This window comes from Protopterus annectens, chromosome 8.part0 (assembly GCF_019279795.1).
Source record: "Protopterus annectens isolate FY-2018-M chromosome 8.part0, PAN1.0, whole genome shotgun sequence".
NCBI lineage: Eukaryota > Metazoa > Chordata > Ceratodontiformes > Protopteridae > Protopterus > Protopterus annectens.
Window position 1 is genome coordinate 1,042,865,754 of NC_056741.1, and position 18,492 is coordinate 1,042,884,245.

An 18,492-nucleotide genomic window follows, 5' to 3' on the forward strand; every position below is an offset into this window, starting at 1 on the left:
AGATCTGATTTTTGTTACCATTGATGTTACAGATTTATATTCTAGTATACCAAAAGATATTGGACTGGAATTTTTCAGTAATAGCTTGAGGAAATGTTCGAACATGAGCTGGGATCGTATTAGCCTTATTGTTAATATGATGGCATTAGTCCTAGACCATAATTATATTATATTCCAAGGTGAATATTTCAGACAGTGCAAAGGGGTAGCTATGGGTGCATCTTGTGCCCCCGTTTTTGCCAATCTGGTAATGCTTGAATGGGAGTCCGAACATTTGTTTAAAAGTAGTTTTTATTCGGACATCACATTCTATGCCAGATATTTAGATGATATATTCATTTTATGGAAGGGTAACAGAGATGCTATTACTGAATTTATAGAGTACCTTAATGGGACAACACATTTTTAAGATTTACACATAATACTAATGAAAAAGGTACTGCATACCTGGATACCTATATTAGTCATGTGAACGGAGGTTTTGCATCCAGGATCTATAGAAAAACAACTTTTTCTAATGACTATATAGTATACAATAGTAATCTTCCACCATATATGTTTAAAAATGTTAAGGGACAATGTATAAGAGCAGCACGAATGTCATCTACTAAGGAAATTATGGAAAAGGAAATGGAATTCATCCATAATATGTTTAGAAATAGAGGATACCCTGAAAAAATGTTGAAAGATATTGTTACATATGTCAAACAACAATGGGGTATCAAATATACACCATTGTTGGGAAGATCTTTTGGTGATGGTGGTAATATATGTAAACAAACTTATAAAGTGGTTAATAAGAGGGTATGTGTTTTGATGTACACCCCCTATGTTAGTTTTATTAAAGATATAATATTAAGACATTGGGATTTTATAACAGTGTCGGACAATATAGGTTCGAAATTAGGGAGTTTTCCTATCTTTGTGTATAAGACAGCCCCGAATATTAAAAAGTTATTAGAAAAAGCTAGTAATCATGTAAGCATTAAGATTACTCATAAAGGGACCAAGAAATGTAGAAATTGTAGACAATGTGGACGTATTAATGAAGAACTGCATATCAAGCTCCAAGATATGAATCATACATATGCCAGATGCAGGGCAGGCAATTGCAATGCCAAGCAGTTGGTATATCTTGCCACCTGTACTGCCTGCCATGCATTTTATATAGGCAAAGCAGAAAGGCAGTTAAAAAAGCGTATTTATGAGCACTATTATAGGATACAAGTGAAGGATATGAATAATGCTTTATATAGACACCTGTGTGATAAAGGGGAACAACATATATTTAAATTTGCTATCATTGACCAGGTAGTATGCCAACCATATGGTGGGAATTGGAAGATATTATTGGCATTAAAAGAAAGTAATTGGCAAATACTTATGGATGCAACCAGGCATCCTGGCATCAATGACAGCATTAGTATAAAACCCTTTTTGTTATTAGGGTAGTCATTTACTTTACTTTGTTATTGATGCAGTCCCCATACTACATAGTATATGTTTTACAGTATTTAATTATGTTAAACACAGGATCTATTATTTACATTATTTATATGTTGGATATTTATCATTGGTTCTTATTATATTATTTCTTATTATATTATTATATTCTTATTATATATTTATTGGTTTTAATGTGATGTTTTTAAAGTTGGATATATCACATATATAGATTTTAAGAATGGAATTATTACATATTCATTAATTTAGTTTTATAGGATGATGTTTCTTTAAATTTGTGTATCAATTGGCGCCATTTTTGCTATATTAACTTTTGAAAAATCAGTGTTTAATTGTTCTGAGGAAGTCTGTATGTTTGCAGATGAAAGCGCTTAACTCGTGGATGTTTATTACTTGGAATTAAAGATTTGTCACTTTTTGAACTGTGTCGTGGTTATCCAGCTTTGCACCAGGTTTCTTGTATGGTACTAAGAAAATGTTAGTGGTAATCCCTATTTATTAAAGGATCCATGGGTTTCTAATGAATTGATTTGAGAGGACCTGTTCTTTGTCACTATTAATATGCAATATTTATTTTCAGAAATCCCACATGATATTGGAATGGAGTGGTTTTATAAATATTTGTGTTCTATACTGATATGGACAAACACAAGGTAGATGTACTCAGGTCCTTTATGATTATGGTGCTTGAAAATTATTTGGCATTTGAAAACCAACTGTTTAAGCAGAAAACCAGAGTTGCGATGGGGGCAGTTTGTGCCCCTATCGCAACCCAAAAACTTTTCGGAACTATTTATTAATCAAAACAAATAAAACAAATATAACTTCACTTAGCGCTTTCACCCGTTTACATCACGGGTTTCATCAGAGTGAAGAGTTTTAGAACAGCAGCTACTTTATATAAATGAAACTGTCCAATCATATCATTTAATTAGTTGGTAATAGTTAGTTGGTAATAGTTAATTAGACAATTATCCAGTAGATTTTCTGCCAAATAAATAGTTGAAAAACATATTTTGTATAGGAACCATTTCATAATATTAGGGTATACTCCCAACATGTGACATATATAAAAACCATATACTCCGTAATAATACAACGTGTAGTCTTATTTAAAAAGACCAACCCTTTGTATTATGCGTGTGTGTATAGGGTGGTGTTAATTCCATAAATAGCACATTTTGATAAATATAAATAAATAAATAAATATTAATATGTATAAGTGTGAAATAAATAAATATATATATGTAAATATCTAATACTAATATAAATATAAATAAGAATGTGTAGTATGTATTGTCTGTAATGTTAAAATGATAAAACTAATCTTAAAAACCTTAAAAAATTGTTAATTACAACAGTTCTATATACAGAAAAAAGTTAAACTAAATGCTATAGGATTTTAACTTCAAATAAGAAACAATAGATATATGTTCGTTAATACCTGGCCGGTTGCATGCATTTAACCTCAATTGCCAGAGACATTCCTTTAATTCTAACAAACTGTTAACATCTCCTTCTTTTATACAATTTTGAGGTATCCTGTCAATAACAAAGAATAGAAATTTCTTAAAATCTGTGCAAGTTGTACTGTGGATATACAGAGAATTTGTAGTTTTTTTATTTTTAATGTCCCTATTATGTTCAGTGATTCTTTCCCTTAGCTTCCTAATTGTTTTACCTATATAATGCGCCTGACAAGTCAAACAACTAGCTAAGTAAACTACTAACTTCGTGTTACAATTTACGTGCCCAGGACATCTAATAGTCCGGTTGAAACCTTTTATTGTTACATAGGGCCCGTCATTAATGTATCTGCAACATCTACAAAAACCACATTTTTTCATTTGTGAATTTTTGTATGCAGTTTCCTTTTCAAAATAGTCCTTTAAATTTTTACCTCTACTGAACACAATTGTAGCTTCATTACCTAAACATTTCACAATCTCTGTTTCGTTGTTAAATACGTTCCTTCATATCTCTTTTATATTTTCTGACATTGTGTTAATGTTACTAGTATAAGGTAAAATTAATGCACATGCTTTTTCTTGACCACTTTTGTTCTTTTCCAATTTGTTCTTACGCATACCATATTTTAATATAGGCTTAAAATAAGTGTGTCTTTTTTCTTTTATTTCACTTTTAATTTGGTCCAATAATTTTTTAGGGTAACCCCTGTCCACAAACATATTTGATAGAATGTCTAACTGTTCAAAAAACTCACTATCCTCACTAATAATCCTAGAAAGCCTTACCATTTGTCCCTTAACCAAATTGTGCTTTTGGAAATTTGTGCTTTTGGAAATAAGGGTGACAACTCTTGAAGTGAAGGTAGGAGTTAGAAAATGTCTTTTTACGATAAATGTTTGATTCTATATTTCCTCTTGTTTTCCTGAGTTTTATGTCCAGGTATTCACATTCTTCCTTACTAATGTTGTATGTGAACTTTAAAAACGTAGTAGTACTCTCTAAATATGTAACAAATTCTTTCATCTCCTCCAATGTACCTTTCCAAAACAACAATATGTCGTCCAAAAATCTTAGATACATATCTACTTTTGACCAAAAAGTACTAGTGAAAACTTTCTCTTTCTCCCACATTGCCAGAACTAAGTTGGCGTAGACAGGTGCGCATCTTGCACCCATTGCTACGCCTGAACTTTGTTTATAGTATTCATTTGCAAACAGAAAAAAATTGTTTTCGAGAACCATTTCCATAAGTTCTACTAGTAATTTTCGTTTTGTTGTACTAAAATTACCAAAATGGTTCAGGCTGGCCTCAAACATTCGTAGTCCTTCTTCCAAAGGTATTACAGAAAATAAGTTGACAATATCTATTGTAACAAAAAAAGTATTCTCTAAATCTGTCTTGTCATATTCATTTAAATTCTCTAAGCAATTCCAAGAATCATTTAATATGTGTTTAATGTTTTTTACCACATCACAGCAATTAATATCTATAAACCGTGCTATAGCTTCAGTTTTAGATTGCTGTGCTGACACTATAGGTCTAAACGGGGGGTTTGAAATGCTTTTGTGTATTTTAGGTATCCCAAAAAGGGATGGGGTAACTGGAAATTCAACTAGTAAATAATCATATTCTTCTTTCGTAATACTGCCTTCCATAAGCAAACCATATAAAAGCCAATCAATCTTTGTGTAAGCTTTCAACATGTCATATCTTGAAACTGTTAAGTAAGTAGTGTCATCATTTAACATATGCATCATTTTGTGTTGATAGTCCAAGTTGTTCATAATCACTACCCCACCCCCTTTGTCGGGCTTCATAATTCTTAGATCACTGGATGTGCTTAATTCTCTCAAACAGTTCCTTTCTCCTACTGTAAGATTATCCTCTGTTGAGTGTGTTTCCTTCCATGTCTTTCTAAATTGTATTTCACAAAGCATTTCAAAAAGATGAATGACAGGGTTACTAGGTGGTATAAAAGTACTTGACCTTTTTAGTGTAAAACTCCTAGTTTCCAAAGCCAACTGTTTAGGCAGAAAACCAGAGTTGCGATGGGGGCAGTTTGTGCCCCTATGTTCGCAAATGCTGTTTTTTCTTTTTTGGAATTAAACAATGTAGTTAATTCTGGATTTAAGGGATCCTGGGTCTTTTATAGGTGCTTCCTTGATGACATGATTTTTTTTCTGGAGGGACAGTGAGGTGAAATTGTTTGAGTGTTATGATTATTTGTACTTTATGACTAATTTTCTTAGATTTACAATGGATGTTCAGGGAAGTTCAGTCATATTTTTAGATCTTACCATTCATATTAATAAGGAGAAGAAATGTTTTGAATCAACATAGGTTCATAGGTTCATACTAGGCTATCTGCCCTAGGGCATTTATAAGCCTAGCCAGAATGTGTTTGGCTTTCGCCACCCATTTTAAATTTATTTTGCTATGCCCTTTTTCGAGGTTAGTATACTGTGCCTCTGTCTAACAGTGACACAGAAGTGATACCCGGGGTAAACCTATGCTCTCCCATCCACTCATCAAGATTCCTCTTGAAGAGAGTCAATGAGGGACTCTGCCTAACCTGGACTGGGATTTTATTCCAGAGTGAAGGGAGCCTCTGGGTTATGAATCTGTCCCTCCAGCATGTCCTATTTATTTCAGTGCTGAGGTTCAAGTCTCTCGAGCGCATAGCTCGATGGGATTTGGATTTTCTGAGGTGCAGCATGTCCATTAATTCCGGGTTGGACATGGCTTTATACGTCAGGCACAGATCGCCTCTGAACAGGCGGTATGCCACTGAGTAGAGCTGGAGTTTCTTTAACCGGGCAGCATGTGGCATCTGTTTGAGCCCTTTGATCCTCTTGGTGAGGTACTTTTGGGGTCTTTCCAGTTGCTGCAGGTGTCTGGTAAGGTACATCCCAAAAGGGGCACTGTACTCAATTATGGGCCTGATGAGGGATGAGTAAACACGATGACCTCCCCTGATCTAGATGTGAATCCCTTCATGATTAGGTGGGCTATATAAAATGTTTTTCTAACCACTTTGGCCACGTGGTTGTCAAATGAGAGATTGCTATCAACTTGGGTCCCCAGGTCCCTAATTACTTCTTCTGTACTTAATGGATTACCACCTATGTGGTAATTTGTGGGCACTTTGTTTTTGCCAAAGGGGATGACTATACACTTTTTGGCATTTAGCTTGAGGCCATGGCTCTGGCACCAGTTGTCTGTTTCTATGAGGCCCTTTTGGAGGATGCTTGTGTCGGCTGGAGAGTCGATTATGGCACCCAGTTTGCAGTCATCTGCGAACTTGGTCAGCCACAGTCCTTCCGTGTTGGCCTGTACCTCCGAGAAATATATACCGAACAAGAGAGGTCCCAGGACTGAGCCTTGTGGGGCACCACTTGTAACTGGTTTGGAGTCTGACATGGCTCCAGCAATTCTAACCATGTGGGTTCTGTCCTTGAGCCAGTTTGCAATCCATCTAGTGACATAGGGGTTTATATTTAAGCTGGTGAGCTTATCTATAATGCCCGAGTGGGGTATTGTATCGAAGGCTTTTGCGAGGTCCAGGTAGGCTGTGTGGACTACCTTCCCCTCATCAATGGCCTTGGTGACTGTTTCAAAGAAATCAACCAGGTTTAAGAGGCAGGATCTGCCCTTAACAAAGCTGAACTGGGTAGGATCCAGTGTCTGTAGGTCCCCAATATCTTTATTTATGAGGTCCATGATGATCCTTTCCATAGCTTTGCAGACCAAGCTAGTCAGGCTTATGGAGCAATAGTTTCCAGGATCCGTTGAGGCACCACCTTTATGGAGAGGGACCACTGTTGCTGTACGCCACTCTTTGGACACATATCCTGTAGTAAGGCTGAGATTGAACAGTAGTTTTATGTTTGGGTTTATCTCTTCTTGGAGTTCATGTAGGACGCAGCCCGGGACACCGTCTGGGCCCATTGATGCTGTGTTTTTTGCTTTGGAGAGGGCGGCTCTTACCTGAGCATCTGAGATGTCAGGGGGGCAGCACTCTGCTGGGATAGATATTTGCCCTTTTGGTGGGGAGGGGGGGGAGAAGTTTGCGCTGAACCTGTCAGCTAGGATGTTGGCAGTGTTTGTGGGTTCAGTGTATTTTTTGTCATTTTGGACTAATTCTGAGCATATCTGGTAATTACCACCCAGGTTCCTAACATAACTAAAGAAAGCCTTGTGATTATCCTTAGTGTCCTGTGCAATTTTTCTCTCGAAGCTGGCCTTAGACAATTTTATGAGTGCCCGTAGTTTTTTGCTAATACTGATCAGTGATGCCTTCCCTTTTTGGGATTTTGCTCTATCATTTAGTAGCTTCCTCCTTCTATTGTATAGTTTGTTTATGGCTGGGGTCCACCAGACAGGACGTCTGCCTTTGGAGGATTGGGTCTTGGTTTTATTTGGGATCGCATGATCCATGCATTCCTGAAGGTGTTCATAGAATGCATTTATAAAGGATTCTGCGGTCTGGGATGTATTTTCCACAGGCCCGGGGGCTTTGAAGGATTCCACCTCGGTTTTGAGGGGTGTGAAATTTGCACTGTGGTTTTCTGGGCAGGGGGTGGGGTCGGGATGTGAATATTCAGTGAGATTAGTTTATGGTCTGATCTTACCAGTGAGGGATACACTTCTGGCCTGGAGCATAGAGTCCTAATGTTGGTGATGATCAGGTCCAGTATGTTTTCCCCTCTTGTGGGAGTGGTAACAAGTTGTTCCATAGCATTTGAGTTTATAAATTCTAGGTTCCTTTGGGCTAGGGTGTTGGAGCTAGAGTAATGCTCCCAGTCTATGTTTGGGTAGTTGAAGTCGCCCAATATAATGGTGTTTGGAGAGACCTTCATATTTTCCAGTGTTCTCAGAAAGGCCGAGTGGGGTTCCTGGGTTTGGGAGGGTGGTCTGTAGCAGGCTATAAACTGGAAGGCAGTTTTACCCACTGTTAGTTGCACATGGATAGTCTCTGATGCTTCGTGCTTTGCCACCAACCTGGAGGTGTGGGTATCTTTGATGAATATCGATACTCCCCCTCCTTTTGTGGTTCGGTCCAAGTTTTGGGGCCGAAAAGCATGGTATGAGGTATAACCTGGTAGTGCTGGGGTGCTCTCGGGAGCCCTGAACCAGGTTTCTGTTACTGCAATGATATCGATGTTCTCCATGCTAAGGAGAGTTTCAAGTGCGTGCATCTTGAGGTTTAGACTTCTGGCATTGAGTAGCATTACTCTTAGTTTCTTGTCCCTTGTGATACCTATGGAGGTGGGTTTGTCTTTTGAGCCTTGCCTAAAAAGGCACTATGGGGGTAGCATGAGCCTTTGCCAATATCCGAAAGCCCAGGGGTGACAGGTGCAAGCCGTCCCTAGCGAAGCATCGTGGCTTGTCGAGCATATCATCCCAAGCTGACAGGCATTGGATCCCCTTTGAATGACACCAGTACTTAAGCCAATTGTTAAAATTGATCATCTTGTCTTCATATTGTGGCATCATTCTTGGTGAGGGTAAGATGCTACTCAAGGTCAGGGTCATACTGGCCTGGGCTACATGCTCAGAGAGCTCCTTTATGTCTCTTTTCATGTAGTCCAGGGAGGTACATCTCAGGTCATTCACACCAGCATGGACAATGACTGAGTCATATTTGTACTTGCCTTGGAGTGACCTGAGTGCTTGTGTTATGTGGCGGATCCTAGCACCGACAGGCTGCTCACCGTGACCCTCTCCTTGTTCAGCCTGGTGAGCGGGACGTCAGTGTGTCTGACAATAGAGTCACCTATTACAAGTGTATCAGGTGTGTTTAGTCTTAAGGGCTGTGACTGTTCAGCACACTGGCTTTGTGAGATATGTGTTGCATGTGTTTTGTTTTGGGGTAGCGGTTGCTACAATCTACTGTAAGTCTACTTATTCTAATTATTTTCTCCATTTTGATAGTATGCACCCTGAACAATAGAAAACATCCCTTGGTAAAGGGCAGTGTGTAAGACTGGCTAAGATGCTTACTGATGATTCAGAATTAATGGATGAGAGTGATAAATTGCTTGATATGTTCAAGGTGAGGGGCTATCCAAAAACTTTTCTTAAAAGTATATTTTATGAAGTAAAAGAAAAAATGAGGTTGGGTTATTTTGTCCCATTATTAGGAAAGGGACCTATAGCATTGTCTTGTCAAAAAAAAGAAGAAGGTGTCTCTCAAACTTTTAATAAGGCCCTTGTCTTTACATTTAATGCTAACTTTTATGATTTGAGAGCAATAATTGAAACTAATTGGAAAATTTGGGGGTAGATCAAGAGTACCGTGAACTTTTGGGGGAGAAACCAGTTGTAGTATATAAAAAGGATTTGTATTTCAAAACATTATTAGAAAAAAAGTGTAAAGGATAATTGTTTAGGCAGAATGGTTAAGTCTGGCTACTGTGCACAGTGTCCTTTTATTGCCAAAGGTACTGTTTTGGTGATTGAAGGTTATGGGGTGATCGAGTTGCACAGCAGATTTACTGTGGAAGTAAGGGGGTGATATACCTGGCTCAAAGCAAATGTTGCACTACATTTTATATAGGTAAGAGTAAGTTAAGTCTTAGAAGGAGGATTTACCAGCATAATTATAATATAACTAAAAAGGATGGTAGAAATGCATTGTACAAACATTTGGCACAAAATCCTGTCCACAGTTTAAAATTTATTGTGATTGACCAAGTTAACTTGGGCCAGAGGGGTGGACTAATTGATGACTTTTTAGAGTTCCTGGAACTAAAGTGGCAGTTAGGAACTAATGCCACTAAATATCCAGGTCTGAATGAAACTGCATCTATGCCTTGTGTTTTAAAATTAAAAGCTGCTCATTTTGTTTAGTAGTTTAGTTATTTAGTTCATGGCTGTATGGTTAAACATATATGTATTTATTTATATATGCTGTATTTATAATTATGTATACTTATGTGTATTTAAATTTTGTAAACTAAGTAATTTTAACTAATTACTTGTCAGCCCTAACTTGAGTATTAGAAAAAGTTTTTTTCAAGTAGTATGTTTTTAGGCAGTATGTTTTTTTTAAATGGTAATTGATTAATTGATTAATGTATGGTAATGAGTCTCTATGGGTATAAAAGTACTGGGGTGATGTGGTTATTTATTCTGAAGAAGTCTAGATAATAGAGGAAGAAAGCACTTAATAAATAATAAATAATCCAGCTCTGAAGTCTTTACCTTCATTATTTTGTTTTATTCTTACCCTGTGGCAGTATATGTGGACAGAAAGTTAAAATCCTGCCTTAGCAAAATATAACTTGTACTGAAAGACTTATTGGATTTTTTGGGAGAATTAAACATGATTTATTTGAAGGACAAGTTTCCTTTCTCCCCATTGATGTAGTAGACCTTTTCTCATGCATACCTCAATCTGAAGGGATAGAATTCTTTGAATATGCATTCTTGGAAGATGTTTGCTTGTCAGCTGAAGATATTAAAATAATATTGAATTGCATGAAAATAGTTTTGAATAACAATTTTCTATATGTGTGTGTGGGGGGGATTTATAAACAGATTACGGGAGTGACAATGAGGGTAGCATGTGCACCTGCATTTGACAACTTGGTCATGCTGTCCAAGGAGAAAAAAAATGTTTTTACTTCTTAATTTTATGACTGTTGTAAACTTTATTTAAGATTCTTGGATGACATCTTTGTATTATGGTCTTGTGATTTGCATGAAGTTGAGGAATTTATTACTTATTTAAATAATGCTACTATGTTTTTGAAATTCACACATCATCAGCATACCCAGGTCATTAACAATCTGGAAACAACAATTCATAAAAACGAAAATGCTTTAGCTTCAATGACTTTTTAAGAAGCTGATCTTTTAAATTCCTATTTACATTATCAAGGTTTTTATCCTTTAATTTACAAAACAGTCACATGACGGGTCAGTTTGTTAGGCTTGCTAGAATGGATTTTTCAAAAAAGGATAGCCTGTACTTGAAAATATTAATTTTTTGACAGGGGTTATCCTGAGTCTTTTGTAGAAAAAATGAGAACATTTGTTATACAAGAATGGGGTAAAAAATACAAGTCCTTTTTGGCATATGTTAAGAAAAATCTGGCAAAGACACCTTGGTTGTATCTGTGCTCTACTATGACATCATATCTAATGATAAAGGTAAAGACAAAAAAGAAATAGAGGATTGTTATAATAGAGCATTGATTTTACAATGCAGTGATTGTTCTGACATTGTTAAAAATATCATTAGAAAGTTCTGGATTATTTTCAGAGGTAATGATGAATTGTTTTGTATACTATGTGAGCATCCCCAATTTATTTATAAAGTATCATATAATCTAAAAATATTTTTGAAAGAAATCATAAACCTAAATTACCCATCTCAAAAGGTACAACAAGATCTGGAGCTTGCATCAATGTCAATGTATTTTTCAAGGAACTAACCTTGAATAATGGTATCACACCCAGATTAAGATTATAGGAGGGGAATTGTAGTATGTCATGTGTAGTAGATATTGCCAAGTATTCAAATTACCCCCTCATTTTTACGTTGGCAAAACAAAGAAACATATGAAAAAAAATAATTTGTAAGCAGAATTATGATATTATAAGAGGTAATAACAATAATGCCATTTTTTAGACCTACCTTAGTTTGTACTGCTTTTAAAAATTTGAATTTGCAATCTTAGAAAATGTTCCTATAAATCTCAGAAGTGAGGCTTGGAAGACTACAATAGAATATAAGGAACTTATTTGGCAGTTAATGCTGGATGCTAGTAACTCACCAGGTTTAAATGAAGTTGTTACTGTCTTGTCAGTTCTTAAAATGAGATCAGCTGAACTATAAGAAAAACAAATATTTTAAGTATTTAAAGTAAACATATTTTATTTTATTGAACTTTGTTTATTAATATAATAATTTTCTTAAGTAGTGAGGTATTCATTATATTGCAATTATTATTAGGATATGGAGTATTTCATATTATGTCATGTGACCTTTAAATTTAATAATGAAATTAACTTTGTTGAGATTGGTCTATTTGTGTCATGTGATTTTTATGTATCTTTAGATAGACAACTTTTAATTATTCGGTTCTGATGAAGCCCTAATGTTGATTTGTAATATGAAAGAGCTTTTTAAAATGTTGTGGTGCTTAACTACTTTTAATAAAACTATAGGTGTTCTATTGCGGCATTAGTTCTCTGGATGTACAACTAAATTTGGTACTAAACCTTGTGGGTGGTGTAAAGTTTATAAATATGTAGCCAGGGACAAATTTTGTATCTTTCCTATGGGAACATTTTATATACATGGGGCTTTACATGTTGTTCCTCAATAGTTATTTATGTAATAGTGCATTCCTGTAAACTGTTCTGTATACAGTAGGTAAGAATAGTAGGATGGTGAATTAGAATTATGGAACACTAAATACTGCAGAAATAAAAATATGGAAAATTCTGTAGCAGAACATTTATGAGAGTGTCAGGAAGGGGATGAATCATATTTACATTTTTTTGGTAAGAGACAGGTTAGATGTAGATCAGATCATACAGAAAAATGCAGATTTTTACTATTAGATGGAATGGAATTCTATACATTTTATGGTTTAAAACAGTGTATCCTGATGGTCTTAACACTGAACTTTCCTGGAAAGTATTATTATAGGTTAACTGAAAAATTGTGAGAGAGTCTTTTACTATATATTTGTTTCTTTTTGAATGTTATTCGGTGTTTGAAGAGCAGTTTAATTCAATGTGATTGTTTCAGTAAAGCCTTTTTACCATTACCTTATGTTTCTTTGACATATTGGGTACACCAAAGTGGTGGTCTTTTGGAGGTAGGCAGATGAGGAGGCATGCTGTTTATAAGTAAGACAGCCACTTGAAATATGACTGTAGGCATCTGCCTCTTAATTTAATCCCAATTTAACACCAAAGGGAAAAGCACAGAAAGTGGACTACCTATTCCCAGATAACATATCTGTATCCTCACAAGCATTTGTCTTATGTCTGGTCAGCTTTAAATATTAAAACATGGACATAGTTTATTTCTTCCTTGAAATAAAATTGTAAAATTTAATTTATTTTCTGTTCACATGATTTTTGTTCAAACCATCATTGGATCAAAGGGTTGGAAAAAAGTTCTAAAATGCCCCTCACAGCATTTATAACCCCATGGCTTCTATGTTCTTAGCAGCTCTCAGAACCTTACTTAATTTAATTATTACAGGGTAGTCTTGGTCTGTTATGGTGCACTTAAAGGATGCAGGAAAATGCAAAGTTGAATACTAAGAATTAATTTCTTTCCTTAATCATGGTTTTTATTCAAGCCATTATTGGCTGTAAGGGTTATTTTTTAAACTGTAAAATGCATCTCAGAGGATGTAAAAAAAAATGTCTTGTAGGGCACTAGTGACCTCCCAGATCCCCAGTTTACTGCAGATATTTCTACTGCAGCTGTTACAATGTAGACTTAATCACTTTGGATGTGCTGAAGGATGCAGGAAAAAAAAACGAGTAAAATAAATTTCTTCCTTTGATTATATTTTTTATTCAGAAAACCATTAGATGAAAAAGTTGTTCAAAAAATCTAAAATGCACCTCATAGGATTTAGAAAACCCATGGCTTCTGATGGCCTTGTGGTCCCCAAACCCTGACTTAATGTAAATGTTTCCATCACTGTTATCAGCATGCAGTCTTGCTTAGATTTTGAATGAGTATATCAGGAGAAAATTGAGTAAGACAAGCTGTGAGGAAAAAGGAAGAAAAAAGGGAATCTGGATAGTGTGAGCTGACCAGGATGTGTTGGGCATGGGGAATTGGAACATGGAGCTTTTTCACCTAGGGTGCCAATTTATCTATGGCCATCCTTGTTTCCAGGCAATAATTATAAATGTATTTGTAATGGCTAAATATAACAATGACTAATATACAGCAAATGTTATGTGCAATCACTAAAAAGAAACAGTGTTAATCAATTTTTATATGAAATAGAAGTGATCAAGTTAATGGCAATATGCAGTGAATTTTTCAGTTAAAAGGGCAAGCTAATAGTTGATTGTGAAAAAATTAGCAAAGCAAATTAATGACTCATTCAAGCAAAGCAGATCATAGCAAATTTGTTATGTACTGATGCAGACAAATTTATGTAAAGTGTTTTGTGTGGTTTGCATAAGTAAAAATGTGGCAATCATTGTTTTGAAGTTGATAGATGTGTGTGTATGTGTGTGTGTGTGTGTGTGTATACAGTGCATGTATAGAAATTTTATTTTACATGTCCACATATAGAAAATGCTTATAAACAGGTATGGGTGTAGCAGAAAGACATAGAGTAGGAAGAATGCATGCAATATGATTCAGTTATAAAAATGTCAGAGCTTGTTGGAGGTCTTAGTGCTTTTGAAGCTACCTTAAAAGAATGTGTAACTTAAGCTATGAAAGCTGACCTGTATTATTTAGCAGATGACATTTACAATGACTATAGTTTCATTTAGACAGATAAGGTTGTGCACTAACAATAAGCCACATCCTCTAGTCCTTGCTTTTTATTCCATCAATTTCCTCTAGCAAACTGTGGCAAGTCACTTAACCAGGAATGACTCCATGGTTTCCCATGAAAATGGACACTATTGTCTAGTAAACACACATGGTCACTAAATAAATAAAATAAACGTGTCCCAGTTTTATTACATGTTAAGGATGCCATGATATTGAGATCTAATAGTTTGTTAGAATCAGTTAAGTTCTAAAATTAATTCAGTGAAACTGAATAGACTTTACAGAAGCATTTGAATCCAATATTTTTGGTAAGTGCAGAACATTTGAATGTGACAAGAAATCGTTTTGGATTGTTTGGTAAAGTTGCAAAGATGTACAAAGCACTACTATTTTGGAGAAGGGATAGCAGATACACAAAGAAATAGACTTGTATATGGGTTTTATTGTGAAAACCTAGAAAATGATTGAACTCTTATTAAAATCTGATACTTAATCATCAGTGGAGAAGGGAGTCAGCAATTCATCAGAATTGCTGTAGGATGCAGTAAAGTGTGGTTCTAACATGTCTGTTGGCTACCCTAAATGCATGCATGGTGGAGAGTCACATTAAACTGACATATTGGTTTCTGTAAGTTTAAATTAACAGTCTTTAATCATGCTGTGAGCTTCCCATTTACAATTGTCAGTAAGTGTTCCACATTCTGCCTATTTATTCCAACTGTCTTTTACTGCTACTTGAGTATTGTACCACTGTTTATTTTTCTGTATTTTTCAGTATTTTACTGTATTTTTCTATGTGGAGCTTTTCTCCCTGGGCCTCTGCTGAAAAAGGACATGTATCCATTCAGACTATCCCAGTAAACAAATGTAAATTAAAATAAAAAAATAAATGTTATGAAAGATAGTGCTCAACTTTTTAGAGTTGGAGGGTTGAGGGCTTTGTTTAGATTGTGTGTTGCCATCAGTAATATATTATCCATGGGTGGGGTGAATTTGCCTCCCAACCTGTTGCTGTTTGTATTGTGCCTATGTTCCAATAGAGACCTTCCCTGTATGCCCCTGTTCCAGTAGAGATCTCCCTTGGCTGCTGCTCACTCTCATTAACAGCCCCCCTTACAAATTATATCAGTGATTCTCAGCCTTTGGACCTGCCATCAGCACAACAAACACCTGTGATGCACCATGTATGTCTTTGTTTTTTTAGAAAAAAAAGTATCAACTTTTGTGCTTTGAATATGACTGTGAGCACTGTATATTTTCAGGGTACATTTAAACCCTAGATATTCATAGAAAGTCATTTTATTTCATAGTACAAAATGGAATTACTTAAGTACCAGATAGACTGCCTGACTTTCAGTCTCTTTCTAGGACATCATAGATATGGCTTCTGAATTCTGAATGACTGTGCTACTTAAGGACTTTTAGTAATAGCAAGAAAGTGTACACAAGTCGATTGCAATAACTAATTCACAAAATATGATCTGACCCCATGAGTATAAAGGAAAAATATATCCTGCTGTCCTGGGCATCAGCTTCCAACATCCACACTGAAATTGGACTGCACACAGGCTACTTACAGAGCGGAATCTTTAGCCAAGCATCCCCAGGCTGCATCTCACCATTCTTTCTGTAAACCAATGTCTTTGAGTGACCCTTTATCCATGGCAATTGCATTTCACATAAAGTACTATTTACATGCTGACACACACACACACACACACACACACACACACACACACACACACACACAATTCCAAGGGAAGACTGAAAGAATTTTCCAATTCCCAACAACTTTCTGCTATGGCAGTGCTGGCACCAGTCTGGATTAGGGCTAGAGACACCCAGTTACTGATTGAGCTTTATAGTTCAGGCAAATATGAAATCATATGCATCAATCACTTTCATTCCTCATAGTCTAAGCAGTCTAATAGGAGATGTTTGCCACACAGCTTATTAACCAACAGTGTAAGTAATGATTACCTTCTTCACAGCTAAATAACAGTGTTTAAAGATACTTTTATAATAAATAATGGATGTCAGCCACAGGAGCTTAAAGGTTAATAAATGAGCTTTACTGGATTGATAAAGAAGACAATACAAATGCAGATTAACATATAGAGAGGTTGGCACACACATAGAAACAAAATAAAGGGCAATAAAAAAAGACGAGATGCATACAAACAAAAAAAAAACTAACCACCCGATATCTAAGTTCCCTTGCTATAACATACTACAGAAATACTGTCTCTAACTATCACAGATAAATTAATAGCTTGTACTCACAGATTGTGCCATCACAATCAAGGCAACATCACTTTAGCACAGCACAGAACACATAGTTATATATAGTGCCCCCCCCTGCTCCCAGTGTTCATCATATGATATCACATGCCTGACACTGGAGGAAACAAGTGCTTAAAACCAGTTTTTATTTGTCATAGCAACAATAAGAATTGCCAGTATACAGCCAAGTATGCTTCTTCTCCTTGAATCCATACCAGTGTGGCTTAGTGATCTGCAAGCCACTAAATCCATTAGTGACTACAGTAACTACATCTCAGAAGAAAGATAGTCTTCCTTTTTTATCTTATTATTTGTTATATTCACCAGAGAAGACCAACATACTTCAAGACAAACCAAAAAAAAAAAAAAAAAAAAAAAACAGGCACAGGCGAACTAGAGGGTCATAATGGCAAACAACATTAAAACATTGATTTGATTTTATGGATCTGATGAAGAGCTTCGGCTTGAAAGCACTCATCCTAGTTGTTTTGATACTGTTTTATCATTAAAAACCTTTACATATGCTGTGGTGGATCAAATGGGCTTTTTTGCTGTTATACTTCAAAAGACATTCCTGTTTTTTTTATATTCAAAAAGATAAACCATTCCAAAATAGTCAGAACAGCACTCTGATCGCAGATGAACAACAATGACAAGAAAGGAAATATACTACATTTTAACTGTTTCATTTAGCCTGTCATTACCCTTGGCAGTGTACATATTAAGAAAGCATATGCATCCTTTTCTCCATGGACCCTACCCGAGCTGCAAAACAAGAAAAATACAATACTCTTTAATTGTCTGATGACATCACATGTAGTTATAAGACAAATAGGATTCTGAAAACAATTCCATACTAACAGTAAATTTCAGGTGCTCTTCTTCTTCCCCCTCTTGTAGAAGGTCAGGATTGCACCTCCACAGGTCACTGAAGTCATGTCAGTACTGTTTCCCAGAGCTGGCATCAGACATTACCTTGGCAAGACTGTGCTGGACATGCACTTTATACTGGGGACCCACATAGAAGACAGCAATCAGGTGTTCCTTGTGGTCCCTGTGCAGAAGGAAAATAAATATTTTACTTTCCTTAGGGCATCACCTGGGAGTCTTGCTAACATTAGTAACTTGGCAGCCATGGCCATTCACCAGATCTCAATCCTGAAAACTGTGGTAGCCCTTACATGTCACCCACAGGTATCTAGTAAGCATGACTGGTCATGGTGCAGCCATTGCTTAGTGTGGAACTGATGATATGGCATGATAGAGTTAGGGTGTGAACACTGGCTTGAAAACTTGTGCAAGCAATCATGGTGCCTAACTGTGATAGCAGTTTTGCAATGTAGCACCTCTATTGGCTACAGATTTATCTTTTCTCATGTCCCTGTTGGCGTCATTAATTCACTCATGCATGCTCAGTGCACTTTGAAGGTGTTAATCCATGCTCATTTATTTGATCAAGCCTCTTAGCATATCAGTGGTTACTGGTGCAATGAGAAAATGTGAGACTTGGAAGTATCATTGGATTCTGCCTCATTAGCATAAGAGCCATGATAGAAGCTTCCATCTTGAATGATATAAGCACCTGTGCCTTTCATGGACCTTATTGCACTACAAAAGATTGCTACAGAGCAACATGGCCAGCATTTTTGAGAACTGGATGGAATGATATCTGCAAGTAGCAAGTGTTTCTGAAAGGTGAGTTTGTGGGAAATTGTTTGAAATCACCTGCTACTGCTGCAATTTCATGGTGCTGCTGCATTATTTGGTTATGTTGGTT